Consider the following 26224-nt stretch of genomic DNA (forward strand, 5'->3'; position numbering starts at 1 on the left):
TTGCATCTGGGCTTTCTGTAATAGGTTCATGAAGTTCACAGACTACTGCTAGTAATTTCTTAATTTTTCTACCTCCCATTCCTGCCTTCCCCCCCGCATTTCTCCAGAGTCTTTATGTGGTCCTGGAGGACTTTACAACTTTGCAAAATGATGCAGAACTATATCAAAACGCTCCAAGCATGGCATAAGCACACAGAGTGCATTTGTGCTGCAGAAATACCAGGTTTTGACTGGGCATGATTGCATGTAGCCGTAGGGCCGTGGGTCAGCATTTCATCTTTACCAGCAGAAAGGTTTGCAGTGACTGCATGTCTTAGGGATGTCCTCAATGTGCCTAGAAGGCAAGCAGTGCTGGACTATTTACATTGCAAGTGGGATGATTTAGATGGTACCCTGCAACGTCATCCCTGGATGCACAGAGGGAAAACTGATATGCCTGTGATGCTCTCAAGTACATTCTATACGCCTCCAAGTACAAGGGCAATTTTGAATTTAGAACGAAGCTCTCCAATGTGCTAAGCTGCTGATGTAGCACTTGCAGTGAGAAATATACTGGTCCAGATAGAACTCTTGGGAGTACATTCAGGTCAGACAAAGAGGGTCTCAGAATGAGATGCAAAACAAACAAACAAGCAAACAAACAAACAGACGTGTTCAAACACACAAACAACTTATTATTTGATCTGGAAACAGAACAGAGGTGTTGCCTGTAGCTGCACTTTGTTCAAACTTCATTTGGGCTTGTGATGTAACTTTAGTTAGTGTTAGTCTACCCAGCCCATGTCAGACTCTGGACTGTGGGTTTTCTTACTGATGATTCTGCAGCCTCTCAGGCTCCTGGGGCTCCTGTGCAAGGGTCTGTTTGCTCAGAGATACCTATTCAGTACAAAGAGGTGGTGACAGAAGTTGCTGTTAATTGTTGCTGTATGGTTGAAGGTTGGAGTTGCTGTGCAAACAAGTCTCCTCTGCTCTGCTCCAGTTGAAAGTTAAGCCAACTAGATGAAATAAGGAAAAAGTGTTAATGCAGCTAGTGCTAGATCTCAAAAGAATAGAGAAAAAGAGGAAGGTAACCAAAGTTCAGACACAGAAGGTGCATGCAGTTTATATATTCTGAGTCCAGTCTTGTGTCCCAATAAACAGGTCACAGTCATTTGTGAAAAAGGGTCTCATTCTTTCCAGGATAAGCTGGCTGTTTAGTTTGTCTTTCTAACTAGTCAATAAAGCTCAAGCAATGTTCTAGGAATTACCTTTTTATTAAAATTACCTTATTTTTTATGTGTCATCTATATTTGGATGTGAATTTTAGGACCTTGGATCCTAAAATATTTATCGAGTCCAGTTAAATTTTGACATGAGAGCAACTGCATTATTTTTCTGTTCATTTTCTGAATCTGTAAACAAGCTTTTGTGCAAGACTACTGGCACTGAAAGTCTGTTTGAAGTGGACTTGTGGAAGTGCAAGAGTTCATAACCCTTCTGTTACAGCAGCTGGGAGTGCAGTCTGAACACGGAGTGCCTGCTGTAGTGAGAAATGGTGAGGTCTTCCTTAGCTACTCCTGCAGAGCCCTAGGAAAATCCAGCATTGCTGCCAGCTGCATGACAAAGGATACAGACAGTGCATACAACATCCTCCTCTAACCTGCCAGGAAGAATTAATAAGACACTTTGTTATTATATTAAATTTGAATTAAAACACTCCCTGAAGCTGAGCTTCAAACTCTTAAACCTGAGAACGGATTCAGCAGCATCTTGTGAGCTTTGGAGCTCACTAGGTTCCACTTTTACAGCAATGGAACAGTTTTCCATTGTAACCTTTACTTTCCTGTTTACTTAATATGTATGAATTACTGCCGCTGGCTCAATATGTTAACAGTTATTTAAAGAATGATCTGGTAAATTTTGTAGTTGATGTATAGAGTATAAAGTATAATATCTGTCACTATATTTTCTGGTCACTCACTTTATGTTAAGATTTCATTAATATGCTTTTCTTAAATAACAAACATATCCTGCAGAGCTGGTTAGCCATGTGAGGACCATGTGATGTAAGCAGTTATAAATACACCAGTAAAAAACATTCCAGAGAATTATAAATCACTATAATGTTCGACTCCAGTAGGTTGATGAATAGTATCTTTATTAACTTATTAACCACTTATCAAAATGATTTGCCTTGTACTTAGACTTAGGTTTATGTTCAGTGTAAATTTTACATAAAGCCTGACTTTGTTTTCTTTTGCCAGACGTATTTCTTTCTGAGTCAAAACTCAGTCTGTTTTGCAAAAACGAGGAGAATCAAAGAGGCATAATAATCAGCCTAAACTCATCCAAAGCACTTTAAAAATAGCCAGCCCACCTACTGCACTAGGGAGATTTTATAGTGCAGTGTACAGAAGCACAGTGTGGAGTAGCTAAGGAGCTGTGCAATATGTAAGCTTTTCAAAATGTACTCCAGGCTGTGGCTCTCTAACCACCACCAGATTTGTCCCTGCTAGGGCATCTGCCTCTCAGACTTCCCCTGCCTTACAGATTGGTGCCCACAGTGTTTAACTCTGTTTTCCATGAGAAATAGCCCTGCATGGATTTTTGTTTCCAAATCAGTGGCTCATAGTGGAGGGATCTGTGGCAGAAGGTGGTTGGAAAGAGCGAGACGGCGTTGCTGCTCAGCCACTGGTGCGGTGGGCGGCGGTGCAGCGGCATTGTCACTTGGGCTGCTACACAGATGGCCTGTGTAAACTTGAGTAAAATTGTAGCAGATAGGTCTGCAGAGGGATGCAGGCACCCAACTGCACTGTGTGGGCCTTGCTAGGCTCCATAAAACCATGCCCAGCTGTCATCTCAATTTGTGAGTGTCTGAGCTCTGCCAGGGAGCAGGTTGCAAACTGCTTGCAGGTTCTGGTAGGAGTCTTGGGGAAGACCTTTCCTGAACAAGTTTTCCCAGCAGAGTCCTGTACAAGACTGTTGGGGGTCTGTCCTCATACAATGATACTGTTTCTTTGTGGATCCTGTTCTTATCATGGTGAAATGCAAATACATGATATATACAGATACAAATTAAATTGTTCTAATTTTCAGAGACCACTTTTATCTTTTCCCCTGCTCTTTTCTCTCCAGCAGGCTTCCTCTCTCTTATTATAAACCCCAGCTTGTGTGTTCCTCTAGCCAGTTTTTATCAGTTTTACCCTTAATTGGTACACATAGTTGGTCAGTTTACCTAATTTCCCAATAAAGAGTTTATCGGTGAAAGAGTGTTTGGTGTGTGAACAAAACGCATTGCAAAAGATGCTTCAGGAGGAAGGGCAGTATGGGTGTGTATTACCACACTCCAGCTTAGGTCAGGTGGTCACATTGCTGTATCTGAGGGGAATCTTGCACCAAAATAAACTTTGAAGTTGACTAAAGAAGAAGGGGGATTTCCCATTGTAGAATAAACAAATTGTACTATGCAGGGAAATGAGTTAAGTCAGTCTCATAGTTTTCAGCTTCACTCATGCCTTGGAAAAAAGAATGATCTGGGGGACTTTTAGATACCTTCAGTACCTAAAGAGACTGAAAAGGGAGCTGGAGAGGGACTTTTTACAAGGTTATGGAGTGATAGGACAAGGGGTAAAGGCTTTAAACTGATAGAGGGCATGTTTAGATTAGATATTGGGAACAATTTCTTCACTGTGAGTGAAGTGACACACTGCTTACTCAAGGAATTTGTGGGTGCCTCATCCCTGGAAGTGTTCAAGGCCAGGCTGGATAGGGTCCTGAGCATCCTGCTCTGGTGGTAGGTGTCCCTGCCCATAGCTGGGGGAGTTGGAACTGATATTCTTTAGGGTTCCCTCCAACCTAACCTATTCTATGATTTTAAAAGGGTTAACTACCTGCCATAAACTGCATCGGATTAATGTAGAGCATCTTGGCATTTCCAAAATGTCTGTCAGAGAATTTGATGAAACAGCTTTTGTTTGTTCATACTTTTCTTCTTAACATTTGTATATCATCAGTAAATGTTATTTTTTCTGCAAAAAAGAAAAAGACCTTGCAGTTTCTTCTCTATGAAGACAGAAGTCAAGTCCTCCTATTGCTTTAGATTATAATTTTCATCTTGATTAAACATATACACATATAGACTTTTACTGCTCCTGACAAAAAGGATTGTAACAGTTTAAATGCTGATATTTGATAATTTATGTGTCTGTAGAATTTGATCACTGTAGGAATAGAGTAGGATATTAGGCCCTTAATGCATTTTGTGGAGGAAAGAGCAATTGTTAGGGTGAGTCCAAGTAAACACATGCAGCGGACTTCACTCTTTCCAAAGGGAAGGAAATTCTCTACTTCTTTAAAATTTTTGAAGACCTTTGGTACCCTGTGGTAGCAAATATGTTCTCAGGATTAGGGTTGTCTAGACTGTGCTCTCCAGATTATTGTAAGCATTTTATTCAGCTGAGAGCTGGAGCTCTGTAAATGGTTGGTGGGATTTGAAAGAACCTCAATGTGCAAGGGGAAAGAGGAACCTGCTGTAGATCTTTTGGGTCCTCAGCTGCCAAGCATATAAATATGGATAAGCATGTCCCACTGACTGCAGCAGAATTTAAAATTAAGTTTTTTCAGAAGTTTTTCCAGAGTAGGGATTTTAAGCAGTTTTTGTGTTTAGCTACAGTGTACCGAAGAGTGTGTGCTCATACAGTGAGCTTCCTTGAGCCAATGCAAAAAATCAGTGAGGCTGTTATGCAATTATTGCTGTATATCTTCCTGCTTGTAAGCCTAAATTTCACTCTGTTTTTTTTGGTGTGTTTTGTTTAAATTCCTGAAAAGATGTCACTCTCTCGCTGAATGTGTTTTTCCTCCTAAACATAAGCTGTAAATACATACACAGATAATGTTATATGATTTTTTGAGTCATCTGCTTGAAGCTGTTATGTGTTTTATGCTAGGCAAATTTAGAAAATTAGCAAACCTCATAAGCTCAGACATAAAAGCTCATTGATTTGTCTTTGCCATGGAAATTGCAAGTTTTAACATGTAAGTGTATATGTAAAAGAAAAACCCCAGAGGTAACAGACAAGTAGAAATTTGTGGGGTTGTTACAGACACAGCGACATCTGGTTTTTATTGCAGTAAATTATTTCTAATATTATGTGCCATTTTGTGTTATATAAGCATTTATTATTTATCTGCACCTCCTCTTTCAAATCAATTTTCAATGCTTTTTTCCCCTCCAATCATATATTGAGAGAGCATGTGGGTATACATTTATGCCTACTAAAATAAAACTAAAGGTGTTCCTCTATATTAAGAATTTTTGAAGTACTTAGCGACGGATTCAGTGTTCCCTGTGAAATAACTGTTGTCCTAATCATTACCAGGAATTGAACCTGGAACTACCAGAGCTAGAGAAAAGCTTGACAATTTGAGCTCAAAAAGGCTAAATCTTCTGGCTAACAGTTGTAGGAGAGTCATGCCTTTTGTGGCTCTGGCAGAAGTTACTAGCTGGAGAGGGAATTATGCTTGTGCAACTCAAAATTGTTAGTGAAATCCAAGGGAATTTGGGGGTTTGCAGGGAATGCAGAATTGGGCTCTTCCAGGAGCTTCCCAGTAAGCATGAAAGGGTTTTTTTTTGTTTGTGTGTGTGTGATGAGTAGTAAGAAATCCTAATGTCTGACAATACTCTGGCTAAGTGTGCTCTTCAGTTTTCCATTAGTGGTGGCGTAGTCCATCAGTAAATCCTTTCAGGAGTAACCATCTGGCATTTCCTAAACCCTTGTCTGTGTATCATGTAAAGCTCAGTGTTACCACTCTAAAGAAAGACCTTGAAAAGTTAAATGCCATTGGAATTTAGTAATGTAGGCCACAGTGTAAACTGTGGTTAAGTTGAGCTGAGGCCTTCTTTAGAGAAAGAACCTGTAATTGATTAAACCCTGCCTCTAGCTAGATAAAAATGAGTTGAAGTAGATTAATATAAAAACGGTTAAAAGCTTCCTTGTTGTTGTCAGTTTTCAAAATTAAACTTGTCAAGAGTTTGGCAGAAAGAGCTCAAAGACAGAGCTGATCTAAACAAACCCAAAGGAGCAAAGAGCAATGTGGACCTTCTCATTTTTGGTTGATTTAAATGAATTTTCTATCTGAAGGCTCTGAGCTTTAAGGTCCTTCCAACTCAAATGATTCTATAATTTTATGACTTTATAGCCTTCATTTCAACTTGCCAAGCCATTTTTCTCCAGAATACCATCTTCCAGGATTTGTGTCTTGCAACTTTGTCTAGTGCAGATATTTCTTCCGTACTGCTTGGCCTATCTTTTCATGGCCTTCATGAATCTTCTCTGACTTAAAATGAGTGTAATTATTATGAGAACATAAACTTAAAAGGTAGTCTTGGATTCAATAAGAAAATGTCTGAGAGAGAATTGAAGTGGAGACAGCACAGCCTAGCAGATGTCAGAATGATTTCAGCCTAGAATGATATCAGGCTTTTTGCTGGAATCTGCTTCCATCTGTAACTTTGCATGGCATGTGACCTCTGTGTCACAAAGTTTGTCCCGCTTCAGGCTCACCTGCATCTTGGTGGCCAGATGGTGCAACTTTCTGTAATTGATATGGACATAAATTCTGCAGTCCCAATGATGAGTGAAAAGTGAGACTCAGACTCTCCAACACATGCTACCAAAGTGTTTATCAAAAAACAATGTTGATTTTACTTAGTGTCGCACTGGAAAGTTATTTTAGAACATGTTTGGGCTTTGACACCTTTTCTTAATATTTTTCCCTATATCCTTTTGTAGATACAACTGGGCCACGTTAGTGACCACAGGTATGAGTCTCCATTCCATTGCATTGGTTTTATGCCAGAGTAACCCCACTATTTTTCACAGCATAAAAGTCTGATGAAATGTGGTGAAAAATTGATCCCATACATATTCTAATCTCTGAGTGACTTAATATTTAGTGCTAAAACATTTTCAACCTTTAAAAACAACACTTCTATCAGTCATGTTACAGATTTAAAGTCTGCTGTCTCACGACTTGCCAGAACTGCAACAAATGCTGGGAAGTGAGTGTGTCCTTAATCACAGCAAACCATGGGATGTTCGATCCTTACATTTGACAGTCCTGGTGGAGGGTGAGCTAGTACTCTTGTATATTGACCTCAGTGTTGAAATGTGCCTTTTCCTCTATCTCTATTTTAAGGCAAAATAATAGAATAATTTCCATAGATGTAGGCTATTGTTTCCTTTTAAATCGTTGCAGTTACTTCATAATGGTAGCAATTTGAAATCTCTATCAGACTAGGAATCTTACAGACTGAGAGATAAGTTAAGAGGGGCCCTGAGAAAGTAAACAAGGCAAAAGTCAGATGCAGGATGTTTAATGGATCTGCAGGTTACTTCTGGCTACAGAAGTAAAACTTAAGTCTGTTGTTGTCACAACAGCATACATATTCTAAATTTACATATCTCTATTATTACATACATACGTATATACATATTCCCCCTAACTGTTAAGAAGTCTACTGCTCTATTTGCAATATCAGGGCAGCATTGTGGTATTTTTAGATTTCTGAACTCAGTGAGCCTGTTTCTGTTAAAATTAGTTGCAAAGCACCAGGTGATAGCAATAGGAGCAATTTTATTATTTTCAATGATCGTAAGCTAGCACTCCTGACAACTAACTCGGGAAACTGAGACATACTGTAGTCTCAAAGGAGAGATCATTGAGGAGATATCATGGTGTAAAATGGATAGAGAATTCTGTTGGATATGAGGCTTTGCTACACCACAGATTTCCTGCATGACTGTTAGATTACTTGATGTGGTTCCCCTTTAAATCTATAAACTGGGCATAGCAGCACATCCTTATATAAAAAAGAGTGATGTGCTCAAATAGTCATCTGTAGCACATTTTGTGATTGGGAGAGATTTCTCATGAGACTCAGACATAAGTTTGAGCTGGAACAGTTGGGTAAATAGAAGCAGTAATTAATTAATTATTAGTTAATTAGCTCAGTTAATCAGTAACTGATGGACTAACAGCTGTTGCTCCTGCTTATTGTGTAAGGGAATTGTAGAATCACAGAATGGCCTGGTAAGAGACCTTAAAATAAGGGAGTTGGCAGCCTTGGTCTCATGTGGAGCTCCTAATGGCACTGTAGTAGCACAGCAAAGAAATGATGCTGCAAATCAATAATACTTCTTTACATATATATATATATATATATATATATATATATTGCTGCAGATTAATGAGAGCACAGTGCCTTCCAACTTGAGATCTAAAGGTAAACCAGAAGTGTTTATACATTTAGACTGAGGCGTATTTAAGGCAATGAAACTTGGTTTAGCTAGTAACAAATATGGTTATGTTAAACCACGTTGTCTTGTGCTACTTAAGGGCTGAGGATGTACAAATACTGCTTGATTCAGCTGACATGTGGTAACTTGTTAAGCCTTGGTAACTTCAGCTCATGTAAAGTTGGAGATAAGAACTTGCTGTTGTTCCTTCTGGTATTAACATCTTTGACTACAGGAAAACAAGTCTAGCAATTTAAAGGTCTTCAGAAGTTTTATACAGGTTAACAGTACCCCTCCCTCTTGTTCTCCCTTTCACTTCTTACTGATTTAAATTGGCTGAAGAAGAGAAATTCTGGTTCATGGGATTTTTTTTTTTTTTTTTGTAGTGGGGAGAGGTTTTTGGTCAAAATTTATCTGGGAAATGAAAAGAAATTTTTCTGCCAACCAGAAATTTTGTGATAATTTCCTGCTGGAAACAACAAACATTTTATTTCTGAAATCAATATGCTCCCTGGTTCCTGCAGCTTCTCAGTTAAAATGGCATTTGACAGGTGACTCTGACTATCAGCTCTGTAGAGTAGTTGCAGAGCTACATGCTATCAGTGGTGCTCTGGCAGCCCTGCTCTGTGGGCTGCCTGGAAGTCTGTTGCAGGGCTTCCAAGCTCCCAGCTGGCAATCTGTTCTTACTGTTCAGCAATCAAAAAGTCTGGAAAATACTGGGATTTCCATGTTTTCTGTACTGTTAGTAGGAAGTTACTCCTTTTACACTCAGCGTTTCCAGAACTTCCAGCTTAGGTGTCTGAAACCATGAAAGCTTGATGTTTTCTCACTTTGGGACATTCTCTTGAACAGATCTGCCTCCTACTACTAAACTCGCCTTTATTTTCAAGAGCTGTAGGATGCAGAAACAAGGGTCTCCTGTTTCAATATCTCACCCATCTCTTGTCTCTGGAGATGAACCTACCAGGCTTTCAACTAACTTGCTGGAGTAGGGGTAGCAATCCAGCTGTGGAAGTGTGGAATTTAGCGTGGGCTAAATCCTGCATGCAGTTCACCCAGCTTCTTTGGGTGTGTCCTGCATGGCTGCTAGACCACAATGGAAACTACCCACGCAGCTTCAAACAATGCTAATGAGGCGACCTCGCACCCACCACACCCAGCGACTGGAAGATTCTGGCCCATCTTGCAGAATAGCAACTCTGCAGAGTTACAGCATCTGGCTCTGGCAAGGCTGCAGGCACAGTCAGTCTTTGAAACAAAAACAAAATCATGCACTGTTTCTTCCCATATTTATGTGACTAAATGCTGCAATGCACACATGTGGGCAAGAACAGGAGGAATGCACTCCATCTGTGATTGTGAAGGGACATTAGTGGCTCTGCACCCTGCAGGATCTGCTGCTTGAGCTGATCTACAGCTTTTTCTAGCCACATCAAAGATTTCACACATCTTAAGCAGAGTTGGCATTTGCAATGTGAAAGCTACCTAAAAGGTGTCAGATTTGGCATTCAAAATTGAAGTTTATCAGACATTCTTACAGGCAGATTGCAATTACACCTATGCTTAAGCCCTGAATATCCATACATTTCACCAGAGGTGCAACTGTTTTCCAAGTCTGCTTCTTACAAGAGTGATGCAGATCTCCTGTGATTGACATACAGGTATGGAAAAAATGGATTTCTTGCATTCTTGCTTGTGTTGCTACACATACACTTCTCATGCTGAAGAACTAAGCACCTTCAACTTCTTTTATTGCACTCATTACTCTTGGTCTGTGGGTAGCTGCATGTGGCAGGAGACAGCAAACATTTTAGATGAAAGATGATAGAAGAGAGCAAGAATTGTTTTCAGTCTTCATTGGCACAACAGGCTATTTCTGCATTTCACTTTCAGAAAGGCTCATTCTGACAATGTGAACACCGAATGCACCTGATCTTTCATGGTTTAAGTGATCTTTGCATGAATGTGTTGTGTTCTGCTTGTGCAAGTACCTGTGTGGGTGAACAGATTTGAGCCCATAAAGACTCTTTTGGGTCTTCAGTTCATCCTTGATGCCTGCCAACCTTAGACTTTCACAGCAGGGATCTTGCGTAAGACCACATGTGCAAGAAAGTCATCCATGCAACATTTAAACCATTGTTTCTTCCATTAGTTAAGAGGAAACACAGACTAATTTCTTACTGAATGTGTTTTTATGGCCTTCTCACAGCTTTGATGATCTTGTGGGAGCATGTAATCATAAATTATTAAAAGAAAAGCTAAGCTGCTCAAAGCTAAACACATCAGTTATCTTGTTAAGGAGAAAAATATATGTGAATGGATCAGGATGATTAAATCACTGCAAGACATCATAACCTTCTGCTGTGATTGCATGTGGGGAACCTGATAATTTTAGTTGTCTCTGTCATAAGGGAGCAGAAAGGTATTTTTATGCCTGCATTTTATTACATAATGAAATATGGTACTCTAGGCACAAAGTGGGGCAAGAGAGTGTCTGCAAATACATATGTACATACTTGTGCATACACACATATTCTTTTGGTACACCTCCTTCCAGATGCACTTGGAGTCCTGGCTGCTGTGAGGGTTTGGCAGCTTTCTTGTGCAGTGTGGGTGTTTATCATTCTGCTGTGATTGTTCATGTTGTGATGAGTTTCCCCTTGGGTGCATTTTTCAGGCACATGTTCCTGTCAACCAAGGTCAATGCTGAGCCTGAGAAGCAGTGCACAGGTGCCGTGTCAGACTTAGCTTCTTTCTTTTGGCTGCAGACAGTGACACTTCTTAATTTAACTTATGATTAAACCATTGCCCTGATACAAGTCCAAATAGAGTCTTTCTGCATGGATTTAAAAAAAGGGTTCTTTATATAAACAAGGGAAGAAATGAGTGATTTCATAAAAACAGACTCTCAAGACCTGACCAAGAGCCTGTTAAAATTGACGGAAAGACTCCTTGAATTTTAGCAGGGCTTTAATGCATACTTTGGTGTTTATAATCCCATGTGGGAGTAGCTCTTTGTTAAATAGGAGGTGGTTTCTTACTTTGCTCTCACTAGGTATAGTGTTGGTGGCAGTGGAGAAAGCTCAGGGTGATGGGAGAGTTCATGACAAAGAATGATCTTTTTCTTCGTGGGCGGCAACCAGCTTCTAAACAAAAAAGCCCTAAGGAGAGAAATGCATCAGGGTCATTACAACTGTCATTTGGCACTTACTAACATGTATTCTTGAAAGAAACTGTTAACACAATTTTGCTGTTTCTTGCCAAGCAGTGAGGGCAAACTGGCAAAGTTTTGAAGCTAGAATTGGACTGCAGGCTTTAGAGCTCCTCTCTAGGATCAGCTGATCAAGAAATATGGAAAACTGAACATGCTTAACCCTTTCACCTGCAGAAAGAAATCCATGCTTGTCCATTCACAAACATGTACTGTGTTTCTGTCCAGCTTCAGATGTGTAGTAGAGATTATGGAAACATCCATTTGGAATAAATCTGGCAAGAGATGTCAAGAACAGCAAGAAGGGCTTCTCTAAGTACATCAGTAGCAAAAGGAATGCTAGGGACAATATGGGTCTGCTTCTGGATGGGGTGGGTGCTGTGGTCTTGAGGGATACAGAGTATGTGGAGTTACTGAATATCTTGTTTGCTTCAGTCTTTGCTGCTGAAGCCAGCTCTCAGGAGTCCCAAACCATGGAGGCAAGAGAGAAGAGTCTGGAGCAAGGAAGACTTCCCCTTGGTTGAACAGGATCAGGTTAGATCATGTAGGCAAACGTGACTCCTGCAAATCAAGGGACCCCTGTGGGATGCGCCCAGCAGTGCTGAGGGAGCTGCCAGATGTTATTGCTAAGGCACTCTCCATGGTGATGGAGAATAGAAGAGCTGCCTGAGATCAGACCACTCTCCAAGGTCATGGAGCACAGGAGAAACATGTGAGGATTGGAAGAAAGTCAGTGTCACTCCAGTCTTCAAAAAGGGCAAGAAAGAGGATCCAGGAAACGAAAGGCCAGTCAATGTCACACTATGACATGAAATAACTCACACACTCACTCTGAGATGCAAAAGAACAACAGAAGGAAATTTTATTTCTGACCTTGCAATATAGAGAATTCTAAAAGTGACAATGGTTTGGAGGATGATATTGCCACCTCTCCAACTACACTGGTCAATTCAGTTCATCAATTCTCTCCTCCCACAAATAAAAATACAAACCAATTATTATTTACATGAACAATGCGTGAGAAACTCTAATAGAAATATGTAAACATCAAAAGGCATAAAATTTTTTAAAAGAACTTTAAAAAAACTAGGGTGACAAGTCAGCCTTACCTCCATCTCTGAAGAGGGGATAGAACAACTTATTCTAGGGATGGAATAATTCTAAGCATGCTGGAGTGAAGAAAGTTGTCAGGTGTAGTTAGCATGGATTCACCAGGGGGAAATCATGCTTGACCAATCTGATAGGCTTCTAGGATGGACTGACTGTCTGGGTAGATGAGAGGAAAGTGGTGGATGTTGTCTACCTTGACTTCATCAAAGCTTTTAACACTGTTTTGCCTGACATCCTTATGGACAAGCTCAGGAAGTGTGGGTTGAATGAGAGGGAAAATGGGTAAACTGAGAACTGAATGTATGCCAGAGCTCAGAGTTTGTGATCAGCAGCACAGAGTCCATCTGGAGGACTGTAGCTTGTGGTGTTACCCAGGGATTGGCACTGGGTCCTGTCTCACTCATCTTACTCATTGGTGCCCTGGATGAAGGGACAGAGTGCAGCCTCAGTAAGTTTGCCAGTACTGCAAAACTGGGGGGAGTAGCTGGTACCCCAGAGAGCTGTGCTGCCATCCAGCTGAACCTGGATAGGCTGGAAAGTTGTGTGGAGAGGAACCTGGTGAAGCTCATCAAAGGCAAATGCAGGGTCTGCTGCTGGAGAGGAATTACCCACTGTGCCAGCACAGGCTGGGGGCTGACCCGCTGGGAAGCAGCTCTGAGGAGAAGGACCTGAAGGTCCTGGTGAACAACAAGGTCCATGAGCCAGCAGTGTGCCCTGGGGGCCAAGAAGGCCAATGGTATCTCGGGGTGCATTAGGGAGAGCATTGCAAGCAGGTCAAGGGAGGGGATCTTACCCCTCTCTGCTCAGTCCTGGTGAGGCACATCTGGAGTGCTGTGCCCAGTTCTGGGCTCCTCTGTTCAAGAAATACAGGGAACTACTGGCAGGGGTCCAGCAGAGGGCAATAAAGATGGTAAGGGTGCTCTGGAGCATCTCTGTGAGGAAAGGCTGAGGGACCTGGGCCTGTTCAGCCTTGACAGGAGACAACGGGATCTGAGTGTATACAAATCTCTCAGGTGTGGGTGCCAAGGGGATGGGGCCAGCCTTTTCACTCATGCCCAGTGACAGGACAAGAGACAACTGGCAAAATGTGAAACTGGGGGAGTTCCATCTGAAATGAGGAAAGCTTTGCTTTGTCAGTGACACCACTGAAATAGGCTGCCCAGAGCAGTTGTGGACTCTCCTTCTTTGGAGGTATTGAAACATGCCTGGACATGGTTCTGTGCAGCCTGCCATAGGTCTTTAGCAGCAGGGATGGACTAGATGATCTCTAGAGGTCTCTCCCAACCCCAGCTATTCTGTAAGAGTTACCAGATTCTTGCCTTTCTTTGAGTAACAGTAATTATAACCTATGATGTGGTAATGCTTTAAAATCAAGGATATTAATAGACTTGAAAGAAATTTATTCATCTATTTAGACTGCATAATGGTTTTGCTTTCACTAGGAGTGGGTAAAAGCCAGATTTCAGTCTTGTTGGTCAGATTTTTCCTGTTAGGCCAGCACATACTGTCCAGAGTAAAGGAGGAGTTGGGAGCTGATTAATCCTCCAAGGACCTTGTACTTTCTCTGTTTGTCCTGTTTTTCCTGGAATAAAAAAGCTAGAACTCGCCTCTCACTGTGTCTAAATTGACAAGATCCATGATGTGTGAGAAGTTCAAGGACTGAGAAGAGACACCTGTACCAACAATCTATCACAGTTTAGGATTCACTGGGACTCCAGTACTGCTGTTGTGCCATGGCTGCATCAGCCTTTTTAGAAAGGCTGGTAGGTAAGCAATGGTAAACTGCAGTACAAAATCACCAATTAAATATGAAAAAGTTTTTTTCTTTTCATATTTAAGGAAAAATAAATTTGTGGTTGTTGTGGCTGTTGGGGTTGTTTTGTGGTTTAATCCCAGCTGGCAGCTAAGTATCATGGACCTCTTTCCCCTCAGTAACTTCCCCCTTGTTAATTACCCCCTCACTATGGTGGGATGGAGAAATTGGAAAAAGGTAAAAGCCATGGGCTGAGAAAAGAACATTTTAATAACTGAAAAAAAGTAAAATATAATAATAATAATAATAATAATAATAATAATAATAATAATGAAGAAAAGAAGAGGGATGGGAATAAAATTCAAAAGAAACAAGTGATGCACAATACAGCTGCTCGCCACCTGCTGACCAATGCCCAGCCCTTCCTGGCCAGCTCTCCTGGTTTATATACTGGGCATGGCCTTCTGTGCTATGGAATATCCCTTTGACCAGTTTGCTTCATCTGTCCTGGCCATTCCCCTTCCAGCTTCTTGTGCACCTCCTCATGACAGAGCATGGGAAACTGAAAAGTCCTTGACTTCAGGTGGGCACTGCTCAACAACAGCTAAACCATCTGAGTTATCAGCATAATTCCCATACTGAACATAAACATCACTTCACTAGCTACCAGGAAGAAATTTAACTCTATCCCAGCTGAATCCTGGACAGTAGTGGCAGGAGTGATGACAATGTTTCACTGAAGCTGGACATAGATATATAATTATATATTTATGCCATAGATATAAAAGGATATATAATGGCTGGGCTGGAATCTAACTTGCAGTTTTCTCATTGCTGCCTTCATTCACTGGGGCAGTTTAATTCTGATTCTGTATCACTAGGTTATGTAAACTAAATATTGCTTAAATGCTTGACTTCAGCAAGTTCAGTGCAATCCACTCCAATACATTAAGCAACCTCCTTGGAAGCTCATAGAACAGTTTTCTTATTGATCTGAGGGACTTGTTCTGTTGACACTAAGTTGGTACTTTTTTAATGTACTTTTGAATTTATTTGGAGCATTTGACTGTGCCAAGCTTTGCAAAACTGTAAGAAATGTAATTCAGTAACTGTAGAGTATAGAATTTCTTGTATGTACTATGAATGTTGGCACAGATTGAAGCTGGATTAGGTGAACAGTGCTGAACTCAGAGTATTTTGGATTTTTTTCTTGCACACATAAAGAAAAAATATAATGAACTCATTTACTTGAGGTAATTCTGGAATAAATCCACTTTAATCAATGATCTTAAACTACTGAGGTGTGTTACTGATACAGCTGCATTTTATTACCTGCTTCGTAAACCACAAATAGCAGAGAGAACCAGGTAAAGGTTTTTAGTTTCAGATGCAGGATGTGTGATGCAATCCACTACAGGGTTTATGCACATATGCACAGAGCATATTTTTGAGCTACTGTACTTTGAAATCTGTGCCAGACAGCTCTGCAGCCAGACAGTAAACAAAGAAAAAGATACCTTAGGCCAGGAACCTTCAATAGACAGAGGGTTTTCCTCAGAGACTGGAAGGGGAAGCTTAGCATGTGTAAAGTCACAAGGGTTAGTAGGCCAACCAAGAGCAGCACTGTGCCTGTGAGCTACATGTATGGGATCTGAAGTTGTTGGGAGTTTTGCAACAGTTGGGAATTTTGCAACAAAAGAGGTAGGACTGCCCCAAGGGTTTTGACATCAGTTTAATTCCATTGATATCAACTGATTTACTTCAGATTTGGTCAAGGATGCACAAGGTGAATTTCATCTGCTGTCAAAGAAGATTGTGAAATTTTATATGTATTGCTTAATTCAAAAACCATTTTCCTCTGTCTATCAAATACTTCATGAAAATTTTGCCTCAGTCTATGTAAAAAATGCTTTCTGACTGAGCCATTGAATACAGATTCCACTGCACAATGAAGAATTCTAATTGCAATGAATATTAACTGCAGACTCTTCCAGATCCCAAGATGGAACTTTGTAATTTAAAGTTTTGATATGTAGCTTGCATTTTTTTAGAAATCCTGTAAAATTAATGAAAAGATTGAAGACAACATTGTGGTATTTTGATTTTCTTTTCTCCAAAGCCAAATATAAACTTAAAAGCAAAGCTGCACAATTGATTTTAGACTTTAAGAAGACTTGAAGGATTATTTCCCATACTTCAGTTGCAAGTGAATATAGCAACTAAGTAAAAAATAAATCTGGAAATGGAATATTAAGCATAAAATGCATTCATGGAAAGGAAGGCTGCTGGAATATGGTATTACTTCTGCTGATTTTGATTTGTCTTTTGAGGTGTGAAGGTTTTTTATTTCGTTTTCAGGCGATTTATTTTTGATCTACTTGTAATAATGATTATTATGACATGAGTACAATAATGTCATGGCCAGCTAATGACAGTCTTCTGCACCATCAAAATCAATCTGTCATGCCTATTGGGAAATGTAGTTTCAGGTCTTTTCTCCTCATCATAATGAAAAACACCCGTAGTGTCAAACAGTACAATAGAGAAATTTGGAGAGGTTTTATAGCTCTTAACTTCTTTCTTTGGAACATCCAAACACTGGATCTGCTGAAGCAGGAAAATGAATGTTCTGCTGAAGGTAGAGAAGAGACTAAATAGCAGAAGACATTTAATTGCAGAGAAGGCAAATAGGAGGAAAACTGCAAAATGGGATTTCTTCTTGTTGATATTTGTAGTCTGGAGGGTTCAGTCTCTGAACATCATCCAAAATCTGAGGAGGCTGGCAGGAAGTCTGGCAGAGTTTTTACCAGTGATATGCTGTCTGGGAAAACAACTTGTATTACCAAGAATTGGTCCTTGTATTTCGGTGTTGGTTTTGCAGAAAGAATACTCAGAACTGTAACTGATCTACTTAAAGGTCTTAATTATATTAACATTGTCCTGTCTTCTTCTCTTTTCTCCTTGTATACTATCATTGCCTGAAAAGTAAAGAAAATAATAATCATGTTTCTGTCTTCTTGCTTCACTAGGTAGGAGTGTGCTATAGTTGGAAGACTGGTGCAGTACTGTGCAGGGTAGGGAGAAACCAAGTTTACAATATAATACTGGTCTCCCAACTCTTTCTAATATACAAAAGGAAAAGGACTTTTGCTTTAGAGTGATCCCCCTACAGAAAGGGATTTTCTCAATAGAGTTTTGTGTTTGAGATTCTGTGTTTTCCTCAGGGTTCATCACAGGTCACACATCAACAACCTGCAGCAGTAAGTAGCTGGATGAGACTGTTAAATACAATAATTTTTTTTTTTTTTTTCAGAAATGTAATTGATCATAACATGCCTGGGACAAGACAGGTGGTTAACCTTCCAAAGGTTTTGACAACTGCATGGGAGCAACTGACCCTGATTACCTGAATAAGACATTTTCATGCCAAGGGCTGGATTTGCTCCCTCCCCTGCAAGCTAGTGGCCAAAACTAGTTTGCCAACTTGAGAGCAGAGTTAGTCCTGAATCTGCAGTGTCTCTGCTCTTTATATGCCTGGGGTTATATGGTGGTCATATGTCTGGGTTGTAAAAAGATGATTAAGGTTCTTTAAGCACAGTACTAATAACAGAAAATTAAGGGCCCATTGACTCTTTACAGGAAGCCTATTAAGCTAATACCAACAAAGCTATTTTTCCCATTTTAACTAACATGGTTTTGTTAGTTTGTTTTAGCTGCTTTTGTTGTAATTCACTCTGGCTTTTTCTCAACGCTTGCACTTTGCCTTTGTGATCTCTGTTTTCTTTCCATCCAGAGTTTCCTTTTCTATGCTTCTCTCAGGAATAGATTCCTTCCATCCACTACAAGAATAAGTCTCAAATCAATTGTTGATTGAAATCTTGGTTCCCTGTGTGTTTCTCTCCACTGCTTTTAATAGTGTCAGGATTCAAGATACATTTGTTTTTCTTTCTTGCCATTACACAAATAGTGCTCCCCAGTAGGACTTTGAAGTTCATATTGTATTCATTAATAAGATTTTAAATCTTTTTGAGACAGTCCCTCCTAGCTCTTCTTCACCAGCAGGATATGTAGCCCATTGCATATGAATTGGTTCCGGGAGTGGGGCCAGAGAGTAAGGGAATGCGGCTGAGCCAGGAAGCAGGAATAACTGCTTCCCTAAGTGTGGGAAAAAGGATTTCTGGGTCCAAGCTTGTGAGGGTTGAGGAGGTGAGAAGTGCTCTCATCTGCATTAAGCATGGCAGGGAGTGGGGTCTGCTAGGACCCCAGGAAGGTCACCAGCTATGATTTCAAAAGTTGGTTTGACCAAACCGGGATGAATTGTTTCCAGCACAGTTTTGGCTACCCACAACTTCTGTTGGCTTAGTCCTGTATTCCTGATGCCAATGCATTGCCCAATGATGTCAGCGGGTGTTTTTGGGTTTGCAAGGAATGCAGGAATGGGATCTCTGAAAAACAGAATCCCTATGGTAGAAATGTTCTAAAACTGAAAGATGTTTTGCAGAAGCTTGCCTGAAAAATTTTAGCAAGAAAATTGAGCTCCTTCAGGTCCTTGGCTATTGTTCTTATGAATTATCCTTGCAGGTAGCTTACATTCTTCCATGCTGTCATCAGACACTTTTGTGAAATGCTTTTGAAGGCAAATAATTCAGGAGACTCTGACCAAGACAGCATATACCAATTGCCTGGGTATCACTGAAGTTTGCGAGATTTCAGAAGGACTTTTCAGAATTATGCCTTGTCAGATCATCGTGGATATTTCAGTGGATCTTTTATGGAGCTGATAACAGCTCTCAGGTGTTGAATATTTTAGCTTTAATTGATTTTTTTTCCCCTAGAATTTAACAGTATGCTATTGTGCCTTCATTGGACTTCGCTAATGTTTTCATTAGTTGTTAAAGTGGAGTGGAGCCACCACACTTCTTGGAAGAGTATTTTCTGCCAGAGCCAGCAGTATGGCAATCTTTAACCTTTCTTCTCATTCTTAGCAAAGGACTAGACTTCCTTTTCTTCTTGGTTTTACTCAGTGGTATGTAAGGTCTGAGACAGGAATTTTGGTTCTTTGTAGTAGATGTGTCACACATGGTGACACATGAAGCAATGCCTTTGTCAGTGAGTCTATAATGGACTCATTGCTGGGTCTTACAATCTGCAAATGCTTTCTATGCCATTCTGCAAAGAACTGATTATAGTTTGATGCAGAAAATAGAATTACCTTTCCTAATGCAATGTTATAAATATTCTGGGATTCCTTATTAAGTGTCTGACATGCTTAATAAATTCACCAGGGATATCTCCAGGGATATTTCACCTTTAGGATGAAAGCTTCTGAAATATGTCAGCTAGTTAGATGTTAAGTTCTTATACTCAAGATGCCCTGGACACCAGAGATTTCCTGCTGTACCAGTGTGTTGAATCAATTTCTATGTAGCCCTCAGCCACTGCTGTGTGTTGGCTTTTGTCAGACTGTGACAACCCCAACTGTGTTGGGGTTTTCTTACCTTTGAGACAAATGTCATTGGCCTTTTCTGACCTTGCCTTGTTGTCACACACGAGATTTTGAAAGGTCTTTTGAAATTACTTGGCTTGTCCCTTGGTACGATAATATTGCAGAGTACTACTTCCTGTATTTTCCTGCTAGAACATAACAGTTTTTACAGTGGTAAAGTTTTAAATAGAGTTTGGAATACTTGGCATTGGGATAGAGATTTTTGCATGCAATATATTAGTCAATGCGACTTACTAAACCCCTAAAAAGAGTGGCTTGTGCAAGAAACTGCATATTCCCTAGTAAATCATAGAAGTGTAGGAATGGGAGGGAGCTCAGGCAACCAGTTCATCTCTCTGTTTTGTGGCTGAGCCAAGACTATTTTTGACAGTGATGTGTCTAACTTTTCCATAATGGACTCCAGTGATGAGGATTCCATGACCAGCTTTGGTGAGCTGTTCCAGTGTATGGCTGTTTTTGTTAGTTATTTTGTCCTAATAGCCAACAAATCTCCTTTTACCACACGGCAAGAGGAACTATTCTTCTAACCTTGCTGAACCTGAAGAACAGTTGATCACTGTCATATTTATTACGGCATCTTGCATATTTGAAGACTTATGTCTTCCCTCAGTCTCTTTTCTAGACTAAACAAACCCAAATCTTTCAGCTTTTCTTCCTAGATTGTATATTCCAACCTTTTTTTTTTTTTTTCCCTTTTCTGGACTGAATCTGCATAAATCTTGAAAGATATAGTTCAAAATTGGGCTTTATTTTTGATTTGAGTTATTGCAAGTACCAGAAGGTGTTACCTCTCATAGAACACCATATTTACAAGAGAATTATACTTCTAACATCTACAATTCTGTAGCTAACTTGCTTTTTTCTACTTTGTAGTTGCTAATTTGATTTTCCTGCTGAAGTGCAGAGCTTGTCTTTTTTATTTCATTCTATCAGTTTCACAGGCAATTGTTAATTGACAACCCTTTCAACCTGTGAAGGTTTTTCTACTTTTCACAGCCAGATGTTCTGCAATTTTGAAGTGTATCTACATATTCCACCATTCTGCTGGGCTTTAGTCAATCTTTTCAAAACAAAGTGATAATGATACAGTTTTCATCCAGGAATCATACGGTAATGTATTTTGAAGAACTTTCTTCTACTGGTTTCCTGATGAAAATGCTGAGGGCATGTTGTACAGCTTGTGTCACAATCTTTCTAAACTTGAGATCCTATTTGCTTTTTCTCCTTTAACCTGTGGGCTATAAACATGGAACAAAATAGAATGGTCTGAGATGATTTATTTTTCATCTCCATTAGGAAGGTTGTCCAGAATACTTCCTGTGTCCCTGTTTCCCCAGCCCTTCCCCAGAGCCAGTAGTCACTTCTGGTTGGTCTGGTCTGAGTCACACCTGACAGTTTTATTAGTGCTCATGAACAGCGTTGGGCAATGGCTGGATCACTGGCTGAAACTTGGCAGTATGTCTGTAATATCATGGATTTGGGCTTCTGGCAGGCAGGCAGCTGACACCCTGGGACACTGGTTTGACAATGGACGTCTCTGTTCATCTCAGAAATAATTGTAACAGAAAAAAAAATAATCTTGCTGTGATAGTCATCTACAAAGCAGAAAAAAAAATAAAAAGAAAACATAGCAATTTACCTAGTGTCTGGTCTATTCACTAACAGGTTTCTCAACACTGAAATGGTTCCTCTTTTCTTCCCAAATTATTTAAGAGCAATAAACATACTCATCAGCTGACTTGTCCTCCAGCGGCTTTGAGAGTTTTTTAAAGGGCTGCTTTATTTCCTCTCCTTCATTCCTGGCAAAATCACAAATATCTAGCTGAACTCACATTACTTAAATAGAAAGTAATAGAAGAAATGGTTGTACAAGTAGTTCAGGGTCTGGTCACAAATATGCACTAAGCTGCTGGTTCTTCTGGGTGAATTTCACCTTGAGCAGAGAAAACAATTACACCTTGTTAGCTCAATAAAGGTAATAATCCTTCTTGTATTTTAGTCAATCCATCTATAGAGTGAAGTGGAAAGACAAAATAGGACTCTAAAGAGCCTGATAGCTGAGTGGTTATTTATAGCAAAAGAGAATAATCATAAAATAAGATGAAAATATTTTCATTTTAGACTGTTATCCTAAAACAGATCACAAGTAATTTGAACCAATATATAATGGAGAGAAGTGTTTAAAAAGAAAAAAAAAACCTAATGACAACATTTTTGTTTTTTAATGTTTCTTCTGGAAGCATGCTGTGCCAGGTGCAGTAGTAAACATACCTCCTTTGAATCACTGGAGATGAAAACCAGCCATATACTTGAGCTTAGGTGGTTCTTATGGGTTTATAACTCTTTTGTATCTTTTGAGCATTCAGGAAAATACAGCATGCAGATTTTTAAACTATGATTCTGGCTACAGAGGCACAACACATTCTTTTCTGTTTTTAATAAGTCTCTCTCTTTGTGCAACAAATCCTTCTAAAAAATGGTACCAGCAGTGCTAACCAATGGGTAGCAGCTAGAGGCTGGGGGGAGAGGAATTGCTTTGGCTGGACAGAGACTAAGGGATTTATACACCCAAATTTCTATTGTTTTTAATAAGAATTTGGCTTCAAAAATCATAGCCCTCATATGTATTCAGTCTCTGAGAACTGGGGATCTCTCACCACGCATTCCTATCTCATGTGATGCAATCCCCCCTGGCTGCTGCACCAGCCGGGGCAGGCAGGTGTGGCACCGCACATCCCCGGCAAGGCTCTCCCTGGTCAGGAACCCGTGGCTGCTTTTCTGGTGGAGAGCATCTACCATGTGACGGCTGGGGCAAGGAGGAACCCATATCCCACCAGGAGTGCAGAGGTTCCTTAACAATCTTAACAAGGTTTACTGAGTTATAATAGGAATTGGTTTTTCTTATTCTTTCAGTGGCTTTTCAGGAGGTTAGGAGAGACTTTATGAAAATACAGTGTACTTGTATGCTCTACCTATATTCCATATGCTCTGATAAATTGCCATTCCAGTTCTCCCATGCAAATAACTGAAGGAAGTGGAAAAAACTTAAAAAAAAATCCTTTTAATAAAATGGATTTCTTTTCTGATGGGAAACCTGAGTAAAAATGTGGAAGTATTAAGTATAAAACAAGGGGATGCTGATTTATTGTCTGAAGACTGCTGTGATAATTGAGAACTCTGTGTTTAGGATTATTTACAGGAGGACTAAGTGTTACTGTTACTTTCTTGTAGTCAGTTCATCCGTGGCTGATAAGTAAAGCATGTAACTTTGTAAGGTGTTGCAGGCAAAGGGAATTTTTGCAATAATGTTTGCATTTTCACTACCTTGTCAAGGGACTCTGTAATTTGTACAGAAGAGAACTAGCTATACAAGGACAGCATTCACTGCTACATATACCAATTAAAAAATTTCGAAGGCATATTCTTGAGCAGAACTTCAGTGGTGGTAAGTTAGTTCAGCATATGTTTACTGTAAGTTTGTTAGTGTAGGAGATGTCACAAAAATGAGAAACTTCAAAAACTTGATCAAGGCATCAAGACAATGGGACACATCATTTTGACACAGGAATTTTTATGGATTGCATGAGTCTGGCTGTACTCCAGAATTAGTTCCAGGCTGAACTATGGTTCCATTCTGTATCTTCCTTCACGTTAGAAACCTGAGGAGTGAGTGGTTATTAACTGACCTGTATTACATGCACTGTTTAAGCACGCTGAGTACAGCACATGATTGTGACTCTATTTTTAAGTACACTTCTCTTTTATGTGTTTTTCCTTAGAATGGTTCTGTAGGTTAGTGTTGGACACAACCTGTACACACAATGTGTGTGGCTCTAGAAGGGAAGTCACACTATCTGCCAGTGCTGAGCATAAAGAAGAGGGGAAGTTCTCTCTTCTTAAACTGTATGAAAAGAAGGTATGAACAAGCATAATATTTTTACTTTCTTGCCATTATAGCTGCTGCTTTTATCTCAAGAAAATAAATTATCAGTGCAGATAAGGTGATGGCTGAAATTCTCCATATGTTTCCATAGATATGCAACTTTCTGGCAGAATAGCACAATTCTTTGTGCAGGCAACTGAATCACCAGAACTAGTGGGCTAGATTAATGTGAGGAATTATATCTATTAATGTGAGGAATTATATTTAAATGTCTCTTTAGTGCTTAGGATATCTCTAGGTGTCACTGGCATTTGCCTGCCTTCCCACCTACCTTTTCTCCCTCTATGCCAATCCTTTTTGGGCTAGTTTCTGCTAGTGAAATACCCACAGAACCTATCAGTCTGCTTCTGAATTTGTGCCACCTGCCGGTTTCCTGACCACATCAATCCCTGTGGGGTTCAGCCCACATCTTAAAACTGAGGGAAATGTGTTCTCATCCTCTTTCTTTTCTGTCTTGCTTGTGGTTACAGAAAAAAAAAGTGTAGAGAATATGTATAATTTAGTCAGAAAAAGGCCTGTTTTGTGGTGTTGAATCAAGCATTCCTTAGGGTTCTTACCTTTCAGTCAATAGATGTTGAGATTTTTTCGCCTGTTTTGGTGAATTAAAACATTTCACCAGGAGAATGATGTAACACTATCTAGGACTGGGGTTTTTGTACTTGGTGCCCTCCTACTTATGTTCCTACTAAATTTTCCCTATGCAGGGATAAGAAAAAGAGTGATTTCTAGAAAATATATCTTAGGATATTTACTACAGAGGAAGGAGAGGTAGATGTATTTATTGAGACTAATTGGCATCTAGAAGGAGAAATAGTATTTTTTAAAAAGGAAGAAAATAAAAAGGTGTGTGTATACAGATGATGGGCAGGACAGTGGGAACCTGCTCGGGTATCTTGATGGCTGAATTTCTGCTGGGAGATGTAGGATAAAAATCTCTCAGCAGAGGAAGAACAGAAAACCAAGGCTGAGATTGAGCCATTTGTGACTGTGAATCTGTGTGAGTGTGTGTGTGTGCAGTCTTATACTGCACTTGTCTTTGTGTTTCCTAAGGGCTGGTTTAAGCAGCTTCCTGCTTAGTTTGCTGGTGTCTGTGTATTCCATTTCAATGTGCCTAGAGGCCTCTGATTGATTTATATGTTACTGCCAGCTTGAGACAGCTAATGTGGTTATCACCTCTAGCTGTTTACCCCACCCTTGAAGAGCTAAATAACTCCACTGGTTCAGCAGCTGGTTTGTGAACAGCTCAAATATCAGCTCAGGGAGAATGAGGGGGACACTTGGACACAGTAGCCTCACCAGCTGTCTGAGGCTGAGCCATCTCTTCTTGTTCATGTGAGCCAGTGTCCCCTCACATGGCACAGAGCAGGTACAAAGCAGTTCTGTGGCCAGGGGCCCTTTTGACAGCTTAGATACACAAGAAATAAATGTTATAGTGCTGAAGGTAGCTGTTCTAGTATAGTTCATCTGAATGAAAATGCCTAAACCCTGTGTATAATGAGAAGCCTCATTTGCAGATGCTGAATTGGAAAGGATTGTTAAGATGAGGAAAGCCCATTGGGAGTATACCTGGAAATGGGCAGCTCAGGAGTGTCACTTGGAAAGCAAGACATCAGAGGCTGGGATTCAGTTACTTAACTGTGTAGCTGCTTCTGGACCTGTTTTTAAGATTCTTTTAATAATTCTAAGTGGAGAAATGGTTACTCTTTCACAGTATAGAGAATTCTAATGACTCAAATAGGCCAAGTAATGGGGCATTCTAACCTGTTCATTCCTGCCCCATTTTTGCAGCTGCATCCAGCCCAAATAAAAGTTAATTTCTTTAAGTGCTCACTTACTGCTTAGTGGATTTTTGCAGTGTGTCTAGAGTCACTTGACATAGGGTTCTCATTTTAGCATTGTGATTTAGAGAGAGAAGAGAAACTTCTTGGTACAGATGTCAATAGTATCAATTGCTCTGGGTTTCTGGGAAATGTCTAGCTGATACAAACTGTGTAAACAAATCTCTATGAAAAGCTATTTTAAATTAGAGTTTACACAGTTGAGGAAAAAAACTTATGTTTCCTTTTTCTGTCAGGTTAGAATTACAAAGGTAGATGCTTATAAATAAGGTTTTTTCTTGATTTTTATCTAGCTATTTTCCATTTCTTTCTCTTGTTACAGTCTCCATGCTTACATAACAGCTCTCAAGAGGAAGCTGCTAACAAGCCCACCTGATCGTTTGTGCCAGCTGTTGTAGTGGAGGCATGCTGGATGCAACTGAGCTCCACCTTCTCTGTTGAGGTACATTATTGAGACACCATAATATATGGCTCAGTCAGAATGATAGCTGCTTAACCTCTTGGTACTCTTTTCATTAATTCTTTCTTGGATCACTTATTGTGTTTTGTCTGTCACAAAACTGGGTTGAAAACTGCTCTGGGCATGG

General features: G+C 40.0%; 1 long non-coding RNA gene across 2 annotated transcripts in view; it reads left to right on the plus strand.

Annotated features, from left to right (window-relative positions):
- The window catches only part of LOC116183704 (uncharacterized), a 94408-nt gene that overhangs the window by 3976 nt on the left and 64208 nt on the right, over window positions 1-26224 (plus strand). For both annotated transcript variants that reach the window (XR_004148374.2, XR_013340140.1), the window contains exon 2: window positions 25960-26079. This is a non-coding gene — a long non-coding RNA (uncharacterized LOC116183704). The remainder of the gene's footprint in view (window positions 1-25959; window positions 26080-26224) is intronic.

The sequence above is a fragment of the Lonchura striata genome, chromosome 6 (genome assembly GCF_046129695.1).
Source record: "Lonchura striata isolate bLonStr1 chromosome 6, bLonStr1.mat, whole genome shotgun sequence".
NCBI lineage: Eukaryota > Metazoa > Chordata > Aves > Passeriformes > Estrildidae > Lonchura > Lonchura striata.